At 43.9% G+C, this 25,911-nt stretch overlaps 1 protein-coding gene across 17 annotated transcripts in view; it reads left to right on the top strand.

Moving 5' to 3' along the window:
• Window positions 1–25,911, top strand: part of RGS6 (regulator of G protein signaling 6) — a 390,873-nt gene that overhangs the window by 29,277 nt on the left and 335,685 nt on the right. Inside the window, exon 2 of one of the 17 annotated variants that reach the window (XM_053257124.1) lies at window positions 8,669–8,818. The exons of the other annotated variants lie outside the window; for them this stretch is intronic. The gene's annotated coding sequence lies outside the window, so the exon portion shown is untranslated. The remainder of the gene's footprint in view (window positions 1–8,668; window positions 8,819–25,911) is intronic. 17 annotated transcript variants of the gene reach the window in all.

Below are 25,911 nucleotides of genomic sequence, written 5' to 3'. Positions count from 1 at the left end.
CTATGACTTCAGCCATAATGGGAAACCACAGTTAGCATAAACCATGGTTTGCAAATCATTTTTTAAAACATGGTTTCAGGTTCTGCTTTGTTAGCCCCAAACAAACCATGATTTGTGGGTAGACTCAGCCATAACATGAAACTATATTTGGTAGGTCTTCAATGCAAGCCTGTCTTTTAAAAGATTGCAACAAAGAATGCTTTGATATTTAGCTCAACAAATAGATAAAATGCATTGATTTCCTATGATAAAACATTGCATTTGAAGTATTTGGGGAGGTAAGCTTTTAATTTATATCTGGCTGTGAGAGCATTGATTTCTCTATATATATTCAAATATTAATGAAAAATTGAATTATACTTTTGTAACCAAAACAACCAAAGGGAAAAAATGCATGCCTTAAAAAGCATGGGAAATGCTGTTCAGTTTTGCTGTAAATTGCATGTGAATAGGAATCGATAATCAACAGTCTTATTTATCTGTATCCTGGGAGAACTTGCTGAGTTTCACTAGGCTACTGTTATCAGGCATACATGTTGTTTACATATACACAGTATGGTCTGAATTTGATCCATGGGTTCCATGCCTGGACAAATAGATTAATTGCAACAGTAGTGCATGGAGTGTAGGATATTTCAGGGTTTTGTTTTGTTGTAAATAATTGTTAATATTGGTCAGCATCCTGTACATTATATGTTGTTAATTTTATTGATATCTGCAAGTCTGATTGTGTACTATATAGAGTTATAGGGCTGTGAGGCTCACAAGTAATAAGCTACAAACTTAAGATGACATAGTGGAAAACCTCTAAGATGATGAATTCTGCATCTTTTCAAGACTCCTTGTTCTGCTCTTACAGTTAAGAAGAATTAAACTGAAGGCTGCAGCTCTAATATTTCCAGATTTCCACCCCCCAAGAGTACATTCTCTAATTTTCTGACCCATTTTCTTTCAAGGCATGTGCTACATAAGCTCAAGTGCTTTCATTTGAAGTGAATTGGGTTATATTGCTTCTCTTGATGGGTGTCACTGTGTGTAGTGAAGCAAATCGGGGCAAATTCAAAATAATTCAGTGAAGATGTGAAACTTTGTTTAAAACAATAAGAACTATCAGTTGATTTTTCAAGACTGTCACTTGTCCTTGAAATAGCTGCTTGCTACACTGATTGCTCTGCATGTTTGAATACTATTGCTTGAACTCAAACGGTGTAGGGAAGCAACTTTCTAATAAAATTGCTCAAAAAGAAAATATCTCTGAGGCCCATGTCAAAAGAAGCAAGCCTTGTGCCATTTGGCAGGAAAGTAAGTAAAAGAAATCTTTGCCTCTCATTCCAAGAAAGTGTTTGGTAAATTGAGAGCAAACTTGGGGAACCATTGCATGATTCAGAGTTGGGAGAAAGTATATTTGACTTTAAAAACTGTGTATGTGTGTGTGTAACGGGTAACGAATTAACGGGTAATGAACTGACAGGAGAAGATTAACAAGTCTTGGGCTCTTGGTCCAATGAACCCTGGGTAGTTGGGATGGTTTCGGATAACACAGCTGTCACATTTTGGCTAAGTGTCAAGACAGGCTGCAATGGAATGGCCCAAGTTGTGTGGGCTGGCAAGAAGCTGAGGGCTAGAGGCAGAAGATGCGGCTAGGCTGTGTATTAGGGATGTGCAAACAGGTTCGAATCTGAACCTGTTAGAAGTTGAATCGGTTCAGTTCAATGGCTCGAAGTCGAGCCGAACCTCCCCCGGTTTGGCTCAACATCGGACTGAAACAACCTCCCCCCGGTCATTCTGGGGGTGTGTGTTGTGGATATATATTTTTTTAAATTAAAAATTTTGGGGCGATATTTGGCCCCTTCTGGGCCTTTCCTCCACTGTAGTGGCCATTTTGGAGGCTGCCACACATGTGCAATGGGCCCCTGCATGGCCTGGGTCATGACCCATGCAGAGCCCATTGTGCATGCACAGCGGCCTCCAAAATGGCCACCGTGATGGGGGAAAGGCCTGGAAAGCGCTGAAGATAGCCAGAACTGGGAGCTTTTTAGCAAAAGGAGGCTAGTGGGGGGGAGGGGGAACATCTGTGGATCCCTCCACGGCCTTGGAGAAGCCCAAGGTTAAATTAAAATTTAAAAATTATTTTTAAAAAAATATTCGCAGACACCCCCTCCCCCAGCTGAACTGAACCGGGGGAGTTTGAGGGGGGTAAAACTGAGCTGATTCTGTTTGAGGCCAGTTTGGCCTCAAATTGAACCGGGCCAGCTGGTTTTGTGCACACCCCTACAGGCCAATCGCCAATCTCCCTTGGTTGGGCAAGGTGATTGAGAGGGTGGTGGCCAGCTCCAGGCAGTCTTGGAGGAAACTGATTATCTAGACCCATTTCAAACTGGCTTTAGAGCTGGCTATGGGGTTGAGACAGCTTTGGTCGGCCTGATGGATGACCTTTACCGGGGAATCGACAGAGGGAGTGTGACTCTGCTGGTTCTTCTGGATCTCTTGGCGGTGTTCGATACCATCGACCATGGTACCCTTCTGGATCGCTTGGGGGAGTTGGGGATAGGGGGCACTGCTTTGCAGTGCTTCCGTTCCTATCTCTCAGGTAGATTCCAGATGGTGGAGCTTGGTGACAGTTGCTCCTCAAAAAAGGAGCTGTTATATGGAGTCCCTCAGGGCTCCATTCTGTCACCAATGCTTTTTAACATCTACATGAAACCGCTGGGTGAGTTCATCAGGAGGTTTGGTGCTGGGTGTTATCAGTATGCTGATGACACCCAAATCTACTTCTCCTTTTCATCTTCAGGAAATGGCACTCATTCTCTAAATGCCTGCCTACAGGCAGTAATGGGCTGGATGAGGGATAACAAATTGAAGCTGAATCCAAGAAAGACAGAGGTGCTCATTGTGGGGGCTCAGAGTATGAGGGGTGAATTAGATCTTCCTTTGCTGGATGGGGATACACTCCCCCAGAAGGAGCAGGTGCGCAGCTTGGGAGTATTCCTGGACCCAGGCCTCACTCTGGGATCTAGGGTAGAGGCCATGGCCAGGAGTGCTTTCTATCAGCTTCGACAGCTGCACCCATTCCTTGAAGAGGATGACCTCAAAATAGTGGTGCATCAGCTGGTAACCTCCTGGCTTGAGTATTGCAATGTGCTCTACATGGGGCTGCCTTTGTACGTAGTCCGGAAACTTCAGAATGCGGCAGCCAGATTGGTCTCTGGGGCAACCCAGAGAGACCATATGATGCCTGTCTTGAAACAAATACACTGGCTGCCCATATGTTTCTGGGCAAAATACAAAGTGCTGGTTATTACCTTTAAAGCCCTTAACGGCTTGGGTCCGAGATATCTTAGAGAGCGCCTTCTTTTACATGATCCCCACTGCACATTAAGGTCATCTGAGGAGGTCCGTCTCCAGTTACCACCAGTTCGTTTGGTGGTGACTCAGAGGCGGGCCTTCTCTGTAGCTGCTCCCGGGCTGTGGAATGTACTCCCAGCAAAAATCTGTAATCTTAATTCCTTACTGACCTTCAAGAGAGCCCTTAAAACCCATCTGTTTGGCCTGGCCTTTCAGGGTTTTTAATTAGTTTTAATGTTAACCTGGTTTTCAGGGTTTTAATTGTTCTGATAGTTTAATTGTTTTTAAAGATGTTTTTAAGATGGAGGGGGGGAAAGGCACAGGATGGCTTCAAATGCCACACACCACCCATCCCAGATCCCCAGGTGGATCAAATTGGCAGCAGTGACACCTGCTCAGTGTCTCTGTGAGTTGCCTCCATGGCAACTGAAATACAACTGTTTCCCTTTCTGTCCCTGTGGAGGAACTAACCCTGTCAGTCTGTGATTATTGCCAAAATAGTGGTGTGAGGGAGAAAAATGGTGTCACTTATAGTACTGTTCAATCCCGGAGCCTTTTTGTCAGAAAATCCCTCTGAGTATTATCTGTTTTCATGTCACTGTAGGAGTCCAGCTAAGGTTCTAAATGTTACTGCTGTTGGTTGACCCATTTAACTAACTGGTCATGTGAGTGGTCTACTCGTGTAAACACTCTAACATCTGAACTAGAAGACATGAGGAGAATCACACTGTTTACTTCCATGATTAGAGAAAACACAATAGGCAGTGTGTGTTATCACTGAAGTCGCCACTGCAATCTTTCATGATTTCCCATTTCACACACCAATTTAAGCATGAAAATAGAAACGCAGAATGAAATGGAACACCTGTACCAGTTCTTAATTACTTGCAACTGATCACCTCTGCACAAACGATGAAAGAAAAGCATCAGAGCCAATATAAATTAGAAGGAAAGGTAGCTCATGTTTCCTGTATAGAGCCAGCAGGAACATACAAGGAAAATACTGTTTGTGCAGGCAAGGAGAGAGATTAGGAACTGAAAATACTAGGATTAAGCAATGAGGAGAAGAGAAACATCAAAAATGAAATGTGGAGCCTATGGACTTGAAGGCTAAATCCACTGCAGAGAAGACACAAGATGCAATTGAATGCGGAATCAAAAGTGTATAAAAACTGAAGGATTAGAACTATCTGACTTAATGACACTGGCTATATCAGAACTGGTTAGAGGAAGGCAAAAGTTTGAGGTAATATGCCAAGAGGGATTTAATGGTGCTACAAGGCAGTTTTACACTATGTAAATCCCCACTGCTGTTTCAGATGGATAAGGCACTTCTGTGATTCTGTCAATGGAGAGATTTCAGATCAGCTGGGATTTGCACCAGTATTGCACACTCGAGAGTAGTAGAAAATGCTGTGCTGAATTCACATACTAGCTCTGTATCTACTCAAGGCACAAGGACTGGACTCAAACAGAGAAGCACCCTCCTCCCCTTCCCCGGCTAAAATAAAATGAACCAAAGAAGCAAGAAGAGATCTGCAGTATTGCCAAAGAATCCCAGGCTCATGGCGGCACCAGAAGTGATGGCATTACCAGTCATGATGGGGTAATGGGGAAGAGCCTCTCTTGGCCACAGTATTCAGATCTGCCACTGATAAATGCAAGTCTTATGATCAAATGCATTCAGAAGCCCATGCTGGCACATGCAGGTATTCTTGGGCTCCCACTCCAAGCAAGCATTTGTGCATGCAGGGCAATGTGGGTCAGTTCTCCTTCCAGTGCTGACTGGACTGCCGAGCAGCAGCAGTGCAGCTGCCCATAAATGTGCAAGTACACTGTCATAGTTTATCATTGTCATCCTCTGAGAATGCTCATGGAAGCAGCAGAGTACTGGACTTCATAAACCTTCACTCCAGGCTTGGTGTGTACCAATGGGACTTATTTGAACTCATTGCTTTCTGTAGGTCCTACACTGAAAGTGGTTAAGAAAGGATACTTTTGGTATATTGGGAGAGTATACTCCTTGCTTCCTCCTATGGACTTATTTTATTTATTTATTTATTTAAAATGTCTATACTGCCCAAAACTTGTGTCTCTGGGCGGTTTACAATACCACTTTCCCCCTCAGAGCACTTAGATTCAGAGCTCCTTACATCTAGAAATTTCAATCCATTGCTGTCCTAAATTCTGAAGTTATACATTTGCTACCTTTGTGAATACTTTATTGACTGCTAGAGTTTCTGATAGCTAACAGCAGAAGCATCTTCCCTTTTGAAGGATCATACTTTCTGGGCTTCACAAATTAAACCACTGACCAAATGAGCAAAGGCCCGGGTGGGATCTTGTACTTGTACTTGTGTCCATGCCCCTTCCCTTAGATTAATGCTCACATTGCATTCACATTAGTGCCTGACATGGTTCCCAGTGTGATTTCTTATCAGTAGATGTGAATAATGAGTAGTAAGAGGTTTGGCTTAGGCACTGTTTGTAGGGGGCTTGAGGAAAGGATCTCTGCCTAGTCAGATTGTTGGTCTGTGTTATACATGTGCATTCATACGTGTGTAGGAGGGAAGCAGTTTCTGATGTGAATAATATTGCATCCCTGTAGTGACAGCTCCCCTCCCTTTAAAGAGTTAACCAGAAGTGAACCCTCTCTTGACTGACAGGCTGGTGCACTCCAGGGCTCAGCCAATCAGCACACCAGGTGGGAGGGACCTAGAGTGCTGTGTCCAGGAAGAAGGGAGTACTTTGTTAGAAGAAGTGTGGCTGGAAGTGCACAGGAGGATATGTCGCCATGGAGGCTGGCTGCAGGAGAATAACTCTGCAGATCCTTGAAATACAGGAGGGCAGGAAGCTTGAATTCTCATCAGGAGTCTGGTGAGTTCAAGGCAAGAAGCCAGGGCTTTGGCTTTGGGAAGATTAATTTAAGGGAAAGTTTGTTTAGTCAGACTTTGTGTTAGAAAGTTATATTTCTTTGGGGTGTGTGCTCTGCATATTCTGGATACTGTTCTATTATAGTTTACCTGCAATGTAATTGAAATAAGAAACACTAGCCTACGCCCAACCCACCTAGGGCATTGCAAAAGACTCTATAAACTTTTAAGCGTGCATTGAGACAAACTATTTTTGTAATCCTACTAAGTATTCTTAACTCTATTAAAGCTGAGAAAGCCTCAGACAGAAGCAGCCTGTAGTAATTAAATTAAACCTTTTAAAAGTTATTTCTTTTTACAAGCCTCTCTGAGTTGGTTTTTAACTCAAGAAAAATGGCGGGGAGGGAGACTCCTCTGGTGCAAACACATCCTTAAAACTTCAGCAACTATCGGTTTTCTAACCATGTGTAGGCTTGCATGTGGAAGATTTTTGTACTATCCAAGAGCCAAATTAAGAGTTTTTTTCTGGGTTATCCCACCCTAAGCCCAGAGGGTTTCTGTAGACAACAGGGGTGGTGGCAGCAGCATTTTAAACCTACCAATAATACAGAATAGTTTTCAGAGAAGCCTAGCCAGGCAGCTCAGCAAGGATGATTCAGCATTTCTTTCCCTTACATGAGCTTGATCTGAGACAAAGGCTGTAATCCCTTACAATCCCCATGCACTGTAGGTATTTGTGTGCGTATAAAGATTCAGGGACTCAAGATCTGGGAGACAATGCAGGCCAAAGTACCTTCTGTGTATGGGCTGCAGAAATCAGAAGCTCTGAAATATTCCACTGAAAGGATCCCCTCCCTGCATTAGAACTGCTGGGAAACTTTGTAAACCATATAGTGGTTTATGTAGGAATTCATTGCAATACTTGGGATTTCTAACCAGATTAGCTCCAGACACTGAGGCTGTGGAGCATGACCATCAAATGATTAGAATTTGCAGCATGATATGACACCACATTCTTAATAGGTTGTTTATGATCATTTTTGTTGTTGTTGAAAAGCAACATATAAATATTGATGGCAGTAGTAGAAGTAGTAGTAATAGTAATGGAGATTGGTGACCAGGGGCGTAGCAGGGTTGGAGTGGGCCCAGAGACAAGATTTTAAATGGGCCCTTCGCTGATATACACACAAAAGTGTGCTGACCCCCCACTCAAATCCCATGGAGGCTGACTGAGAATGGTTTGCAGAAGGAGGCTTCTGCAGCTCAGTGTAAGTTAGGAGCCACTTTGTGGCAAGACTGCAAGAGAAGCTGAGATTCAGAGTGAGGCAGGGAACCAAGTCCCCACCTTTTTTAAAGGTGGTTTCCAAAGATGATAACCACCTCCTCCTTTTATCTCCTGGTTGTTGCCTCTTCTTCTCCTCATAGCAGACAAGACTCCCCTGCAAAATCCCAGGGGGGCTGCAAATGACTCCCATCCAGAAAGGATTGCAAAAGGAAACTCACACAATGCAAGCTAGGAGACAACCACTTTGCAGCAGCCAGTAGCATTGCAGGAGAAGTTGGGAGTCGAGGGGAAACCATGTCTGCCTCTTTTTAAACAAGTTCCCCCCAAAGATGACCTGACCAACAGCTGTTTTTACCGGGTTGCTGCCTCTTCTCAGTTAACAGCCTTTAGTAACCCCACCCCCATCCGGGGGTGGGGTGGGGGCTGAAAAGAGCTCAGAGGGGTTGCAAGAAGATCAGGCAAGAACCATTTTCCAGTGGGGCTGTAGGAAAGCTGCACTTGTAACTGCTACCTTTAAAAAACAAACAAACCCTCAGGCTTCATTAACGTTGCTACACCCCCTGGTCACATTTTAGCACCCACCCCCACAGTCACAACATGGCAGGAAAAAAATCAGAAGGAAACCCATAAACAGTTTTTTGCTCTAGCAAAATTGAGAACAGCAGAAAGAAAGAAAGGGAAGCATCCAATGAAAAAGCAATAAGAAAGTAGAAGTCTTAGGAAGGATGCTGGGAATTGTGTGCAATCTTCTTTATCAATGTAGTAATAAATTATGTGCCCAACACATTTCCACTATAAATTTTCTTTAGGGACATTTATACAACCATCTTAGAGGAGATCAATTGGAAAAACAAAAAACAAAACCCAGCCCCAACAGTGGCTTCCAAGTGAGGGAGAAAAGAAAATCTCTCTCGGAGAAAGGCACAGAGAGATTAACTCAAACATGGGGCAGGGGGGAGGGGAAAAAAGCCCCATACATTCAGAAATCACACAGAGAGAAATCACTCTCACACACTCACACCACCAGGGAGAAAGTGATCTTATTACTTTCAGATACTAAGCAGTTTAGTATCTTCAGACCCAACAGCCAGTGCATCCAACAATCTTTTTCTCAGTTTCTCCGGTGTCCAAACGCCTCTAGAATGACTCTGTTCTTCTGTTGCAGATTTGCAGTTGCCCACTCTCCCGCTCTGGCTCCACCCTTCGCAGCACATGTGCCTCCAGCAGCCAATGAGAGAGAGACTCTGGAAGGGGAGGAGGAGAGCCTACTGTTGTTTGCACGGCAAAAGGGTGGTGGAGGGAGAGGGACGGCGTGGTGAGATTTTTGGAAAGAAAAAATAATAATGAATTATTATTATTATTATTTATTATTATATTCGAGAGAGTTGTGGGGGGGGGGCCCAGGCTGTGGGGGCCCCCAGGCAGCCGCCTCCCCTTGCCTAATTAAAGTTACACCCCTGTTGGTGATGCCTCGGGTACATGAAGCTCACTTGCATGGTTTTGAGTAAGTTTGCCATCTCTCAAGCTAACCTATTTCACAGTATTAATTTATTTACTGTCATATTGTTACTTTTGTATGTTGTCCTTCCTCAGGATGTCGTATATGGTGTGTGTGGGGGGCAATTTGACAGTTATATGCTTGCAACAACCCTGTGAGGGTTGGTCAAGCTTAGAGATGGTGACTGACTCAAGGAACACATGTTTGATCAGGAATTTGCACTGGAGTCTCCATAGTCTAAGCTGGTCACAATTCACTGTACTATGCCAGCACTCCCAACATGCAGTTTTATGGTAAGAAATTAAAATGGAAGAAGAATGGTTACTCTGAAAATGTGCTGCAGAACTGATAAAAAGGTTGCTAGTGCATATTGTGCTCATCTCACTGAGGTCTTAGGAACAACAGGGGATGCTAAATAAGCTAGTTACATCTCTTCTGCCCAGTATATGAACTTGGCCTTGTGTCATATTCATTGTACTAGATGAAATGATGCCTGGGTCACAGTGCCTTCTGCTAATGAGTCAGAGCACTATCTGCTTTTGGATAACTGTTGCATGTTCAGACAAATTTCTTTGGTAGATATTGTACTCCTTTACTGGGAATTCTAAAAACAGAGAAGCACACACAGAGAGAGGCAATGACCTGGAAAACAAGCTCAAATTAAGATATGTCAGGTTGATGAGGTCTCCTCGGGGGTTTCAAGCAGGAATAGTTGAGATTCTTTCCTAAATGGAGTATGAAGAAAGTGCAGAATAGACTTCTTCCATCTCTTTTCTATTTTAATTTTCCCCACTCGGTTGCATACCTGGTAATGCACGCAGCCAATGCTCCCTTTTAAGCATTTATGGATTTGAGGCGAGCATATGTTTTGGGAATGAAAACTGTCAAACTAAAATAAAGGAAATCGTATTTCAGATTTGCAAATGGAAATATTGTAATTCTTAGCACAAATCTCGATTTAAAATGTCTAAAGAGACATTTATATAAAAGAAACTTGCAGTGTGAACCTAGGCATGTTTTCTCAGAAGTAAATCTCATGGAGCTCCATGGAACTTACTCCCTAGTAAATGGAGGGAGTGCTTAGATGCTCCCAAGCTTAGAATTTCAGCTTTATCTACAATTTCATGGGCACCACTTGGATTTAAGATCCACTGGACACAACTGGTTTATTTCTGAGTAGAGATCCTTATTTGCATATAGTGTCATGTCAAATCAGTGATTATGTGCAATTATAGGTGTAAAAAAGGGATGGAGTTAAGTAATGAAGAGAGGTTAAATGTTATTGATAGAAATGTAATGCATTGGAAATTCAGAGCATTTCCTTCTCTCCAGAATACATTGTGGTAGGAATGAAATGTACAACTTGTAAGATTTTTGACAGATAACATAATGTTCGAGTCTGCTTTAGGGACCTTTGGGTGATATTAATTAAATAGCTTAAGCTGTGCCCAGGGACGTTTTCACACCTGAACTGAAAGTAAAAATAACATCCTTTCTCAAACACTATACAAAGATGGAGGAACATCTTCATATTGCTTCATGATAAGCGTGACCCTGGCTATGGCTTTTAGAATTCTTGTTCACCAAATGGAGAGAAAATTCTTTATACTTCTTCTTGGGAACAGTTAGAATTAAATGACATGCATATATAGAGAAACTGTTGACTGGCAAACACTTCCTGTCCACATGCATATATGAATGCCTGAAGCCATTCTCCATGTTGATTACAGCAATGTCTATGCTTACCCTGTTACAGAAGGGTTTGTTGGCAGAACTGACATTCTGGAAAACGTGCAAAGGTTTGTAGCTTACTGAGGCTTAGGCTAGGTGGCTGTTTCTACACATTCTCCAGGGCAATCACCTATGCCTTCAAGAGGCCCTTCCCAATTTTGCAAATGTTGGCTTGGGTAGCTCTGAGGTAACTGGTACTATTGTAGAGTTTCAAAGGAATCTTCAGAGTTGGAGGAAAGGAGTAAAACAATGACTTGTGCTTGTGGACCACAAGTTTGGTCTGACTCCTAACTTTCCCCTTGTGCAGGAGTTTCCACTGGAGTTGGTTCATCTGAGATCTGTGCTGAGGGAACTCTCCTCCCCCACTCTGCCTCCTCCTCAGAGTCTTTCACCTTGTCTCCAGATTGAGGGTGTTCTGATTCCGGGAACATGATGATACCATTAAGCTGTTGGAAACAGATAACCCCCTTCTAACTTGGCAAAGAGGCACCTTTTACCATGGTGATTCTCTTTATTTAGAAGGGGGAGAGTAACTGGCTCTATCGACCCCCAGCACAGTACTTCCAGTGACTGTTGTTGGTGTCTATCTTATGTTTCTTTTAGATTGTGAGCCCTTTGGGGACAGGGAGCCATCTTATTTATTTATTATTTCTCTATGTAAACCGCCCTGAGCCATTTTTGGAATGGCGGTATAGAAATTGAATTATTATTATTATTTTACACAGTCAGACAGGTGTTATTGACTGGTTTGTTTTATCCAGACATTGAGTCCTTCCCAAGGACCTGGGATGCCAGAATTTTATTGTCAATGTTGTTGCTGTTATAGATATCGTCACAGAATATAGGCTGTTCCCAGTAAAGCTGCTTTTTGTAATTGGCTGATGGTGATTTCTGTGGCCCCTATGGTGTTGAGGTGCTATTATTATTTCTTGTTTACACAGTCAGACAGGTGCTGTTGACTGGTTTGTTTTATCCAGACATCGAGTCCTTCCCAAGGACCTGGGATGGCTGAATTTCTTCTTCTTCTTCTTCTTCTTCTTCTTCTTCTTCTTCTTCTTCTTCTTCTTCTTCTTGTTATTGTTATACCCAGTGATATGGACCAGATTATATCATCATCTGTAGTTAGGCTCAACTGGAATCTGCAAGTTTTGGCAGTGGGCAGCCATGATCCAGTTCTTTACTTTACAATAAAAATTACAGGTGAGCAGCTTCTGGATTGACAATAGTGTTATTTGGTAAACATACAATTCTAAATATTCCCCTCCCCTCAGAAAACAGCTCTATCTCTGATGTTAAGTATCCTTAACTAATGCTGGGATCCAATCCAAAGAACTGCTTTTTACTTCAGTGCACCTTTCAGTATATAAATCTTAAATTACTGCTGACAAAACAGATGCTAAATGCAGATCAATGAGCATTTTGTTCCTGCGCTCTCCTAGATGAGCTCTTTGAAACAAAACCCTGCAATATTTAATATGAAGTTGTGTGTGTGTGTGTGTGTGTGCGTGTCCGTGCACATACACACACGCCATGACTTTTGCATACTGTGGAACAAATTACTGTTTTATATTGCTTCATGAAGACTACATACTTAATAATTCCTTGCAGGATCTGTAGACAGTGCTGTATTCTAGTGCCTATGCCATGACCAGATTGAAATGTAACTTCAGACCATTTTTGGAGTTATGTGAAGGAGCCTTGGACTTGCCCGCTCTTCCCTTCACTCTCCTCTTCACTGCATTATTCTCCTGGAGTTCCTTTTTCACAATTGGAATCTGTTGTTAGATCCAAACAGTCTTGTCTCGCAATCAAAAACCTGCAGGGCAGTTGGGGTTGCAGAACCCTGGAGAGCTCCAAGTGATCAACTTGACCTGAGAAAGGCCAAAGCTGGAATGAGATCTTAAATACCTCAAGGATAGGTCTACCTCTTCCAGGCTTCATCTCTTTGACTCGAGAATAGAGATTTAAAGCAGCAACCCTTCACTGTAGCAATTCCCTCCTTGCCCATTGTTGGCATGCCGGGGGAGCAGAAGATACTTTGGTCTGGAAGAGGCTGGTTCATTGGAGTGGCTGAACTTGGGCTCAGTGAATGCAGATTCCAGGGTCTTCAGTTTTAGGGTCTCCAAGCTGACTGGGTCAGTCTTCAGCATGATGTCAGGGTTTAAGGCTGTCTCCTCTGACCTGACTGCTCCACACTCCTCAGGGCTGGACTCTGCACCACTACTCAGTTTAGGGGTCATGACACAAATAATGGTTTGGCATTATGTCTGAACTAAGCATTGTTTTTCAGTATCCGTCAGTGTTTGTTTTTGTTACTGACCGTAGAATTTGATAGCACCAGCTGCCAAGAGTTCAAATTAATTTAAGTAACTGAATTGGCAACCTCAGTGAACCAGTGATAGGACCAGTTCTTGTGTCTGCTTGATAATGAGTGCTCTCTGTGTATGTGCCTGTCAAATGAGCCTTGGATGTGCACACTGTCTATAACATTTTTGCCTTACCTCTGTGAATCCAGCCTCCTGTAGGTTTGTAGAATTGTGGGGGAAATTAGAGCATCTGTCTGGTGAATAGCTACATATTAATGTGTGTCATGCAGCACAGTTGGCCTTACTCAACTCCAGCACAGCATCCTTCCAGTGGCTGCTGTTGGTGTCTACCTTATGCTTCTTTTTAGACTGAGTCTTTTGGGGACAGGGAGCCATTTTATGTTAACCGCTTTGGAAATTGTTGTTGTAAAGAAATATATAAATTATAATAATAATAATAATAATCAGTAGCAGGAACTTGCAGCAGTAGCAGCAGCACAGCCGCCACTATATGATATAGATTTACTATATCAATTCTTGTCCAGGTATATAGGTCTTTGGATCATAATGCTGGAATGTTAGTCTTGTGCCTACGGAAAAACATCCCAGTTTAGTTCTGAGCAAATAATTGTCTCTCTTGGCATCAGTTACCATTGTAAAATGGGGATGATAGTGACCCATTGGGAAAGTGACCAAGATAAAGGTGAGGATTCAGGGAGCCTCTTACAAATGTTCACACCATAGACATATATGTAGGGCTTGTCCAAATCCCCCTCCCCCGCAAAGCCACAGATTTTTATGCTGCAAATAAGGTCATTCTCCAAAGGTCTCCTGTGTTTCAAGAATTCCATGTCAGACTATACAGGGGTTGATTTCAGAAGGGAAGGAATCCATGTGTATGGAGTCTCCTTGACTCTTTCATAGACGAGCCAGTGTGGTGTAGTAGTTAGAGTGCTGGACTAGGACCGGGGAGACCTGAGTTCAAATTCCCATTCAGCCATGAGACTTGCTGGGTGACTCTAGGCCAGTCACTTCTCTCTCAGCCTAACCTACTTCACAGGGTTGTTGTGAGGAGAAACTTAAGCATGTAGTACACTGCCCTGGGCTCCTTGGAGGAAGAGTGGGATATAAATGTAAATAAATAAATAAAAGACCTTTGGCTCTTGGCCGTCAAGTACTAAGTATTTTTTTAAAAAAAATAAAATAAAAGCACTGTTAGAATCATTCTTGTCTGTTTCAAGGTGTATGCAGCTTGGGGGTATTACCAGACCTGGCTCTGCTTTTGGAAGCTCAGGTGGAGGCGGTGGCCAGGGGTGCCTTTGCACGGCTTCGGCTAGTGCGCCAGCTGCATCCCTTTCTCGAGAAGGCAGATCTGGTCACAGTTACCCATGCCTTAGTTACGTCACGGCTGGAGTAATGTAATGCGCTCTATGTGAGGCTGCCCTTGAAGAATATCCGGAAACTGCAGCTAGTGCAAAATGTGGCAGCTAGGGTTTTATCTGGAGCTGCCCAGTGGGAGCTCACCACACCCATTTTGAAAGAGCTGCACTGGCTACCAGTTCGTTTCCGGGTCCAATTTAAGGTGCTGTTTTTGACCTTTAAAGCCCTTAACAACTTGGGCCCTGGATATCTGAGGGACCGCCTGCTCTCAAGGGTTGCTGCCCGCTTGACGAGGTCATCTGAGGGGGCTCTGCTACGGGTGCCGACAATGAGGGAGGCTTGTTTGTCGTGCATGTGGGACAGAGCCTTCTCTGTTGCTGCCCCCAGACTCTGGAATGCTCTCCCAGTGGTTATTCGCTCCTCCGTCTCCATCACAGCGTTTAGAAAGCATGTTAGATCTTGGCTTTTTACCAGGGCTTTGATTCTCTGAGAAGGTGGCTTAGAGAAAATGGGAGGAAGCGTTTTCTGTTCTCTGACGTTTGAGAATTGCTGTTTCCTGTAGGAGAGCCAGTGTGGTGTAGTGAGCAGAATTAGAGTTGGACTAGAAGATATGGGTACAAATTCACATTCAGTGAAGCTTACTGACCTTGAACAGGTTATGACCTCTACATTTAATCTACTTCACAGGGTGGCTGTGAGGATAAAATGAAATAAATCTATGTATACACTCTTGAGATCCCTGAAGGAATGTTGAGATACGAATGTGGTGATGGCAGTGATGATGATGAGTTGTCATTTTAAAGGAGAGGGCAGTTAATATTTTCACTGCAGTAATACTTTTAAATGATAAAAGTTGGGCTCTTCCCTTTTTTCTCTTCGTTTGGGGTCAGGTCAGGGGTAATGTGGTAGCAGATGTGGAATGAAAGCAGTTTTTTCCCCCTACAATGTATTGTTGAAATAAAAGCTGCTTCTTGCTGGAAAATTAATTATTGAGTGTTGCAATGCTTTATAAGATATTTATATATTCTCTTGAGCCCTGTCTCTTTCTGTATCAGAGTGCTATCTAGAGAGCAGTTCAGGCGAGAGAACTGCTCAGCTTCACTTCCTGGTTATCCCCTCTGCTGAACTGTATCAAGACAACACACTAAAACAAAGAGAGAGATGAGCCAGAGAATGTATGAATATTAAATTACACTGGTTGGTTTAATCTTCTGAAGTATGATGACCTGAATTTGCATATGTAGCTCTCGCTGTTTCCCTTTCTTGGCATTTTTCTTGGGGCATGCTGTGTGTTCTTTGAAAAACCTCTAAAAATTATAATTTTAAAAATACAGATTGAGGGCCAAACTATGTTCCATGCAGCTGCATGCATCATTTCTCTGACACAGTCTTTTAAAAATTGAAAACATCCTTCAAGGCTGCAAGTTAAAGCAGAGAATGTGCGGAGGGGCTGCTTAACCTTTTTCTTTTAGGCTGTTTTTCATCTTAAACTCCTCAGATACTTTCTGCCCTGTTGGGGAAAAGATGCAGGTATCCTGTATCTTCCCATGCAGGGGGAAAAGCAGCTGGGGAAAGAGTTTGAGATGAAAAGTTGCCTAAAGGAAAAGGGTTTAGCAACCCATCCTCCTATTGGTCCTCTGATCAAGTTGGGTTGAGAATCCATTGAGTAAGAACCTAAGTTCTTGAGGTCATGAAACAAAAAGTGCCTTCAAACCTTTGACTAAAATGACTGTCAACCTACAGCTGTTAAAAAATAATAATTGGGTTCTCTTTAGTGGTCTGCTCAGTTTGGTTGAGACTCCTATGGACTTTGAAGTTAATACAACTTTTAGAAAAGTATGGTGTCTCATGAAGGAATACAACATTTGTGGTATACCACTAGCATTAAGATGATCAAGACAGCATCAAAAAAGTATATATAATTTTGGAAAGTTAGACGTATTGTTATGAACATTTGTTCCACTTAAGAAAGAGGTTTTGAAGCAGCTGCACATGAGGTATCCATTGAGGTTTTTATGGACAAGTATTCTTTTATGGATTCATTTTTAATTGTTGCCATGGGCAGTTGACTTAAAGAGCCCTGTGCTTCATGTTTATGTATATTCCTGTTCAGAAGTTGGATACTGATATATTTGATAATTTTATACTATAAGCATTTAATTTGTTCCTGATATATGGTGTTGATTTATATTGCCATTGGGTCTGTTTGCATGAGATATTAGACTTCATAATTATTGGATGGTGGGTCTGTGTTCTGACTTTTGTCTGACATAAAACTGTGATGAGCCCGTTTTTAAAGGACTTAATCATGGACTGAGACCCAAGGGATGCTAGGTAGAGATGGAGTTTGTATGTTACTACTGGCTGTGGATAAAAGAGGAGTTGGGCATAGCAAGGACATAACTTATCTGTAATAGACCTGAATGAGTCATGTAGTAGTGTTGCTAAAAGCTTTCCATCAATACTTGCTCTCTGGTCTGAACAATGAAGGGGATTGTGATGGTTGGCAGCAGCTCCAGTCCTGTCAATCACCATTTAAAGCCCAAGGAACTGCCCTCCAGGAGATAGGGATGGACAGGGCTAGGGAGAGGATCTCTAGAGAGAGGGGGTCTGTTCTTGGACTGGTGGGGTTTCGGGGGTGGGGACTGGGTAGGACAGGATCAGTGTCTGTAGGTAATAGGTGATCCAACTGTGGCTACCTCAGTCATATTGTTATCTTTCTGTCCAGGCAAACTGTGTAGAACATCTGCCAGTGGGCAAGGTCTGTGTGTCATAATCTTACATCTCACTTTATTTACACTTTCTTACTGAATGCCTATATATTCAGCCTTGTTACCGTTATTAAAGAAATCATTGTGAGTATGAAGCCCTACTTTGGCAGAGAGAAATTGTTTAGTGGTGTGCACGGAACCGGCGACTGCCAGTTTTGAAGGTGCGGGGGTGGGGATAACTAAGGACTAAGGAGGGTGCTCCCCCCCCCATTTCCCCCACCGGCGCTGTCATTAAAATCGGTCCCATGGGGTGGCAGCATACCTCCTTTCCACCCCGGTACATTGCAGGCCAGAAGTGTCTGCTGCGCATGTGCACGTCGCGACACACTTATCACACTCATGTCACCATGTGCACACGTGCAGTGGCCACTTCTGGTCCACGACATGCTGGGGTGGCAAAGTGGTATGCTGCTGTCCCTCGGGACCAATTTTAATGACAGTGCCGGCGGGGGAAATGCTGCCAGGAGTGGGGGGAAGAGCACCCTCCTCAGTTTTTAAAGATATCCCCTCACCTTCGAACCAGTGGAACTGCCGGACATTCAGACTGGTTTGGAGGTCCATAAAAGGGGAATGGGCCAACTCGCCACCTCCAACTCGCCTCCGGGGACAGCACAACTCCCCCTGCCCCACTTTGCCTGTCCTGTCACTTTGGCTTTCAATCCGGAGGGGGCAAGCGGGAGGGAGACGAGAGGAAGCCAGCCTTCTCTCCCCCCCACCCCCAAGAGAAAGCTTGCAAAACGTTTTACACACAACGGAGTTTTCTTATACAGAATGGAGTTTGTTGCAAATGAAATGAACAAGCGGCGGGTAGGAAATCTGCAGTGGTGGATCAATAGCCAAGATGGCAGGACAGGCATGTGGAGGGGGCGGGCGGAGAGGGAGATGTGTTGTCCCCCGAGTGGAAGCTGCAGGGAGGGCTCTCTGGGTGCCCCTTCTGCTCTCCTAGCTCGCTTCACCCACTCGCCCCATCCCAGTGAGCCATGGAGCAAAATGGCAGCTGCTGCGGGGAACAGTTGATGCTGTTCTACTAAATGAAGTTATCGCACCTCTTTCACTGTAGTATTACAATGTCATATTTAGACAGCAGAATCAAAATCTTTGAAGTCACAAATGTTTTTTTTATTTTTTACTATTGCATTTTTGTCACCTTTCCAGAGGTGATAAATAGTTCAGATTGGCGACAAATATGGAAAAAGGCGCTATTTTGATCCAATATGGCGTTCTGGTCATTATACTGCTCCGGAGTCAGTAACAATTATACTATGGACTTGCAGACATCTAGAAGCCTGAGCATGTATACACTTATCCAAGCTCTGGCAGTTGCACAGGGGTGGGCCCAGAAACAGAGTAGGGAAATTGATCCGCACCAGACATTTCAAATCTTATGAGGCACAACTCCTCATGTAGGAATGCAGAGAGATTATTAGACAGTCTAACACCACACCAAATACAAGCATGTTTTGACAATTGCGTGGTTATTTTGAAACCCCACAGTGTCCAACAAGAGGCTGTGTTCTATATGGGGAGGATGCTAGGAGATATGCCAGTTTTCAACATGTGGAGAATGCAGCCCAGATGAGATAAGTGATATGGGGAGGATGCTAGGAAATATGTCAGTTTTCAACATGCAGATAATGCAGCCCAGACTACAGCCAAGTCTCTTGTTCATGCAAAAATAAATTAATAGATAAAAGCCTAACTGTGTGTACAATCCTGCAGAGTGAATGATTGGCGTGGCATCTTGATATCTTCTCTGCCATGTAAGCAGTTTTATGCTGGGCCACAGGGTGCAGTGAGTTGTACTTTCCTGCAGAGAATTAAAAACAACAACAATACAATATGCACACACACAGGCCAAGAAATCTCCTCCTAAGAGTTTTGCTAAACAATTCAAAATTAAACTACACACCAAGTTAATATCCCTGGGATACACATGAGGTAGTCTGCTTTGATAAGATAACTCAGCAGCAAGGTCTCCTGCTGCTTTGGGGAGACCTGCAAAGGGGCAATATGAGGAGGAAAATGGCAGCTTGCCTGCTCTAAAGCTCTGGTGCAGGCTTCGCACCTGACATTTCACTTCTCATGAGGCACAACCCCACAGGTAGGCATGCAGAGAGATTCTTCCTTCCACTGTAGAATGTGAAAGACGTGCTTTGGTGGATGGTAGGTGGAAATTTCGCTTCCTCTTGCCTCCCTCCTGTTTGTCCCCTCCAGATCGAAAGCCAAAGTGACAGGACGGGCTTGCAGGGGGGAGTTGCGTTGTTCCTGGCAGCGAGTTGTCCCGGCGGCGAGTCGACAGGTTGTGGAGCATTTAGATTCTTCAGAAGCTGTGTTTCTTGTTTCATTACACAGACATGTGCCATAAGCACATATGTGCCGTTCCTTTCACTGTCACTGAAGCATAAGCTGCTGTTCTGTGTACTACACTTTGTTAATTTCTGTATCTCTTTGGAGGGAGAATGTTACTCGGGAAATGTACAAGTTATGTATTTTACATAGACTCCAAACTTGCATCTCTGACCTCAGCAAATTCCTTATGTCCATACAGACTTAATGAATTCTGAATATATAGATAGGCAAAACCTACCCAGTTCCCCAGACAAGCACATACATACACCTGACACAGAAACACTCAAGCCTTTCTCCCCGAAGCATCCTGAGCAGTTAACAAATGGCAATCCACTAAAGCAGTAAGAACAATTAAAACAGTACAAGTACAAGCAGCCAATAAAAAGCTGCAGAAATGAAAGCCACTCAGTTCAAAGCCTTGCAGAATGAAAATGTCTTAACCTGGGGATCAAAGGACCTCAATGCTGATGTGTCCCAGAAATGGGGCAGCACTACTGAAGAGTTCTTCTCCCCATCACCACCCCACCAACCTAAACTGTCATCTGAATATATTAAACATTTACAAATTGGTTGGCAGTAGTTTACATTGGTGGTGTTTAAACTACTGCTTTATTGGACTATTGGAGCAGTGCCTCTTTCATTCTAGCAAGCATTGCATCACTTTTACAAGCACCAGTATAACAAGCATCTGGATTATACATCCATTTGAAAAATGACCGGCATTCCTCTTTCTCTTGTTGGCAACTAGGCCTTTTGGAAAGCTGTATTAACGGACAGAACCATTTTTCTTAGAACCCAGTGTTTAATACTAAAATTAGAAATGCTCAGACCTTCTTGCAAGACATGTCTGTAAGCTTTTACTCAGCCCCATATGTGTGGAGACTGATTCAAGTAATTCAGGTGAAGAAAATATACCGTGTATTTCCTTCACCAGGGTAGATGCCTGGTGTTCTCAGTAACTTAGTTCAGGGGCTAATGGCTTGGTGCTATATTAACAAGCGTTGTACTCATATTCTCCTTTCCATTCTCCAGTTCAATTATTTTGGAGTCAGCTGGAACCAACTGTTAATGGAACTGGCCCAGGGGTGATTGGTCGGCACCCTCAATGTTTGGGCTGTGTTAAAGGGGTCAGCTTCACCAGTTTTAATTTGTGCAAATGTTAATAAATGACTGGATTTGAGACAAGGATGTAGTTTCAGATCTAAAAGAATAATTTATTAAAATTAAGGGGGATACAGGAAAAGAATGGTGTGATTAGATCAATAAAAATGTACTAAGCAATTTAACTACAATGAGGCATTTCTAACTTAAAGAGCAATAAAGTATGTTTCTAAGTAAACCAACTGCAATGAGACATTTTAGCTTAAGGTCTGTGTAAGTTTCCCAGGTGGGCAAGAGAAAGAAGGCTTGAGGTAGAGAGATGGGGTTGAATTTAAGAAAGGGGAGCGGAGATAGTTTTGTGGCCCAAGGAGTGGCCAAGGCTCATATCCATCTGATCTGGACCACAAGACTTCTAGGCTGCAGAATCTCACTCAGCGTGATGGGAAGCAGGAGGGGTGCAGGGATTAGTATAAGGAGGGGTGCCCACAAGAATGGCTTCTCTGTGGGTCCAGCTTCCTATGGGTGCGAGGCAAGCTGGATGGATTGGCATAAGGACTGATCCAGATAGTGATTTCAAGCTCTTTTCAGGGTGCAGGAGGGCAGAAGCAGTGCCCAATGGAGTCCCAAGTATTGCATACAAGGGAGCATGAAGATTGCTTGCTGGAATCCCAAGTGTAAAGCCCAAGGGAGCACGGAGATCTTGGGGAGCATCCGATGGAGTCCCCAGTGTAAAGCACAAGGGAGCATACTGGGTCATGGAGCTTGGGGGCACATTCCTACTGTCATTATAGCTTATAAGTTTACGTTAAATGAATATATGAGTTAACTAACAAATACGAAAACATTTCCAATAACTACTAACATTTTAAAAGTAAATTTGAAATACTAGGCTTCTCCCTCACCAGCGTAAGGGAGAATCCTTCCATAAAATAAGGCAAAACTGGTGCGTATATAAATATATCTAAATTACTAACTAAAGAAGCATGCAGATATTAACTAGCAATAAAAATGAGCTAGGGCAAAATTATAAAATTATAAAAAGCAACAAATGGTAATACAAATCACTTGAAAAGCATGTGGCCAACCAATGTAGCCACAAAACAACAAAGTAATATAATACAGAGTCAAAGGAGAGTTGTGAGCTATACAAAAATAATATCATAGTGGGGGAATTCCAGTAAAGGGGAGTTACAACTGCCAGGATACATTGAAAAATTGCCCAGGCCGCCGTCCTTGTGGGGGCTAAAAGTGGCTTTGGCATCTTCAGGAGTGGCAGCTATGTGTAGCATATAGTCCATGCCTGCTCCACGAGCTAGGTGTGTTTGCCTGACTAGCAGCACCGTCTTGTGGCTCGAACGTTTCAGGAACAAAATGGCAAAAATGCTTCCAGAGGCGCGGCGTGAACATACCATCCCTCTGCTTGGCAGGGCGGTGATGTTGTCAGCAGCCAAAAACACAGGCATCCAGACTTCCCACAGGCAACATCGAAGCAGTTAGCCGTTTCCCCCTATTCCAAGATGGCTACTCCACCTTACGACTGGCAAAGGAACTCCCGGGCAATGTCTGGCAAACGGGTTGCTTCAGGATGATGTCATCTCCCAGGCCACACTTCCCATGGCAGGCTGGCATTGCACGAGTTTGGTGGCCTGTCTTCTTCTGGACTTGTTGCTGGAATGAAGGAAGCTGGGTATACATGCATACACCTAACTTTAAGCTTAACTTGTGACCCCCCCACCCCCACCCCCACCCCATGCCTAGGCACCTCGGTGGGGATGGCTCAAAAAACGTTGCTGCACGCCAATGAAACAGAAACAGACAGACAGAAACAAACCAGGAACTTTGAACTTGGATTGAAACAGAATGCAAACCGGGTGAATAGGGTGAAAGCAATTTACCTTTGCTGTACCTCCAGTGTCTATGGACCCCTAGCTTACTGCCGAGGCAGGTGGGAGGGATCTAGCTCCCAAATACTTAGTTCTTGAGGGTCAGAAGGGCCTATTCCCTCATCAGTAATTATAGGAATATTGTTTTGAATTGTTATTGTGCCGGTCCATAGTTAGACATATGCTAATGGGCAGATTTGGAATTGCCAACATGACCACCCATCGCGATAGACAATGATCCTAACTGCTGCTATGGATCCTGTAGGACAATCATACAAAACATGAAACCATCTGGCTGGATGCCATGGATCTGTCAGCACATAGCTATAAATTTGGTAGGACATTAGGTCCATGGACTGGTAAAATGCACAGAGGTACTTCTGACTTGTTCTCATGACGTGAACTTGGAGCCCATTCCTGGCTCTCCTGAGTGCCCTGACAGCTACCCTTTTCACTTGTGTCCTGCAGGAATGGTGTCTGTCCATGCCTATTTAACTGTTGGTGAAAATAAGGGAATGTCATCAGAAAGGGCATTCCACGCCCCCCTTCAGTTGAAAACATGTTGGCATTGTGGGCATTGGGCATCTTGTATTTGGGGCACCTTTCAAGGCTGAATTTGAGGGGGGTAAAAAGCGATAGGTGCATATTTTCCTCTGGGAATCTAAGTTTAGAAGAATTGGAGGGATGATTGGAATGTATTTTTCCCAACAGAGAGGGTGTTGTTTGCCTAAATCTAGCTATGGGATTGAAACATTTCAAAATAATAGATAATGTAGAGGCTGCAAAACACATGACTTGAAGAAGTGGGCAATGCTCAGCGACCAAAAGAAAGTTGAATCTAAGCTTTATCTGGCGGAACTGCATCTGCTGGCAAAGGCGCGGGCCCTTTCCAGACTTTTAGTTGTGATGAATGAAACAATTTCTTCGAGGGAGCACCTCCTTTTTTCCGAGGGAAGCTCTACTCTGTAAACGGATGGACTTGCTCTGTCCGCAGTGAGGGCGGGACCATCGCATTTGTCGGAAAGCGAATGAGCCTTGATTGAAAATCTCCTATACCAAGTTTTTGTGCAGCATGTAGGTGCAAGTCTGAAACTTGCTGGATGAGCTCTTTAATCAATTTCCCTGTAATTATTGTGAGTTCTGGTGAATTTTGAATTTCAGCTCTCAGGCAGTACGATACTGGCATTCTCATGAATGAATGAAGTCCATTATGACTTCATGTGGGCTATACCCGTGTACTGCTCTAGAATCTCTCAGTGCCATGAGAATGACAGGGAGGCACTCATCCCAATTTTTACCATCTGCTTTGACCATTTTCTGGAGTGCTTCTTTGAGAGTGCGATTAAATCTTTTCACAAGTCCAGACTGTGGGTGATGGGCTATGTGATATCTTTGTGTAATTCCCAGAGCTTTGCATAGCTCTTATATAACGTGTCCAGTAAAGGAACTTCCTCTGTCTTGAGTCTAGGTATTTGGGTACTCCAAATCTACTGATGACCACGTTGAAAAGTATTTTGGCTGTAATTAAAGCAGTCTGTTCTGGTGGGGATACCTTCTATCCATTTTGAAAAGCGGTCCAAAATTACTAGACAGAACCGATTTCCTCTGGCCGTTTGCCGCATCAGCCCTATGTAGTCCAACTGAACATGGCTCATTACAGAATCCACACTCTGGTGTCTAATGGGGACTTTAATCATTTAGTGGTCAGCATTCACTCATTTAGTGGTCAGCATTCACTCAACGACAACCCATCTTTCACAAAACACATCAACCACTTCACGCATACCAGGCCATCATCCAGTCTGTTGAACTCTTTCAAGTGTGGGCTGCTTTCCTCTGTGTCCCATGCCGTGCCCAAACTGTATAGGTTTGTGCCTGACTTTGGCTGGGACAATCCAGTGGTGATCTCCACTGGGTCCTGTGGCCCACCAGATTCCATCTGCCTGCTCTATTTTGTATTTGTCTGTGGAATCTTTTCCTTCTGAAGCCAGGGCTTCAATCTCTGGATCCCCTTCTTAGAGGGTGATCAGATCCAGAGTTGGCATTTGTCCTCCTCTGAGGGTTTTACTTTGACTGCGGGTAGTGACAGGGGCAAGAGGCTCAGCTTCGCCAGGTTTACTGGGTGTAGCTGCCTCTTTGGCTAGGAAATCTGCTTTGTGATTCCAATGTGCTGTCACTATGTCTTTTTTCTGATGCGCTGCTACGTGGGTGAACGAGGTAGCTGTGGTTCTTTTCTGAATTAGCTCTATTTCCTGCTATTTTTCTGAGTGTGCAGCGGGATGGCCATCTGAAGCCTCCATTTCACGACTCAACCAGATCATAAGCCATGTTGTAGCTGCACTGGCTGTCCAACTGGAATCTGTGTAGATTGCTACAGAGACATCTGGGGGTTCAAACTCTAGAATGGCTATGACTGCTTGTACTTCTGTTGCTTCTGCAGAATGAGGCCGTGCAGATCCTTGATGGATGTGAGTGTCAGTTACTCTCACAGCACTATACCCTGTTTGGACTTCCCCACTGTTCATGGGTATAGGACCCGTCTGAGAACCAGGGATGAAATCCTGCCTTAAGGACTTTTTCTGGGGGCCCTGACAACTGACTAATGCTGAATTCCTGTTTGGGCCACATGAGGGTGTTGCTGGCACTCTGTACGTGCACCATAGCTATTTGTTTTCCAGAATCTGAGATGGAGGTTTGGAGGGATGCCTCTGCAGCTTGGGGTACTTGTATCACTTTTGAGAGTCTGGATCAGGGCCTTCAATGAGAACCGTCCCTTTTCCAACTTCTGTTTTACGTTTAGCCCAGACTGCTGGCACAGCTTGCTGCCAGGGATCCGTGGCTGCTTCGGGAAGGGAGAGTGGAGCTGCTGCCTTAAGCACTGCGTACCCATGTATTGCTGAAATGAATGAGGGGAGATTTAGTTCTTGCTACAACAGACTATTTACCCAGCCTATTGTAAGATTTTGGGCGTGGAGGAAAGGAATTCCCAAAATTCCTTTCTCGTTGCCATCATGGGCCACACATTCTAAATTGCATGGCAACTTTGAAGCTGAAAGGGGGGCATCTTTTACGATGGGGGCTTTCTGCACTTCACTTCTGTTGCCACTAAGCTTCACGGAACGTGCAGTTGGTTTCCCACCAGAAGTCCATTCTGGTGCCAGGACGTTGAGAGCAGCACTGGTATTGAGAAGAAGGCGGGCTCAATGTTGGGGTATTCCTGCTTTAGCATCTAAGTTGGGCCTCCCTCGCTGATCAGAGCTGATTGGAGCCACGACCTGTGGTTTGGCTGGGAAATGGGCTTTTACAGGGGCACAAACTCCTCTGCCTCTGGGTTGAGGGGTTTGAAAGTGACTAAAATGTGCAGGCAAGGCTGCTGGCACGCTGGCCTC

This window comes from Hemicordylus capensis, chromosome 1, assembly GCF_027244095.1.
Source record: "Hemicordylus capensis ecotype Gifberg chromosome 1, rHemCap1.1.pri, whole genome shotgun sequence".
Lineage (NCBI taxonomy): Eukaryota > Metazoa > Chordata > Lepidosauria > Squamata > Cordylidae > Hemicordylus > Hemicordylus capensis.
This window is presented reverse-complemented; position numbering and strand designations above follow the sequence as displayed.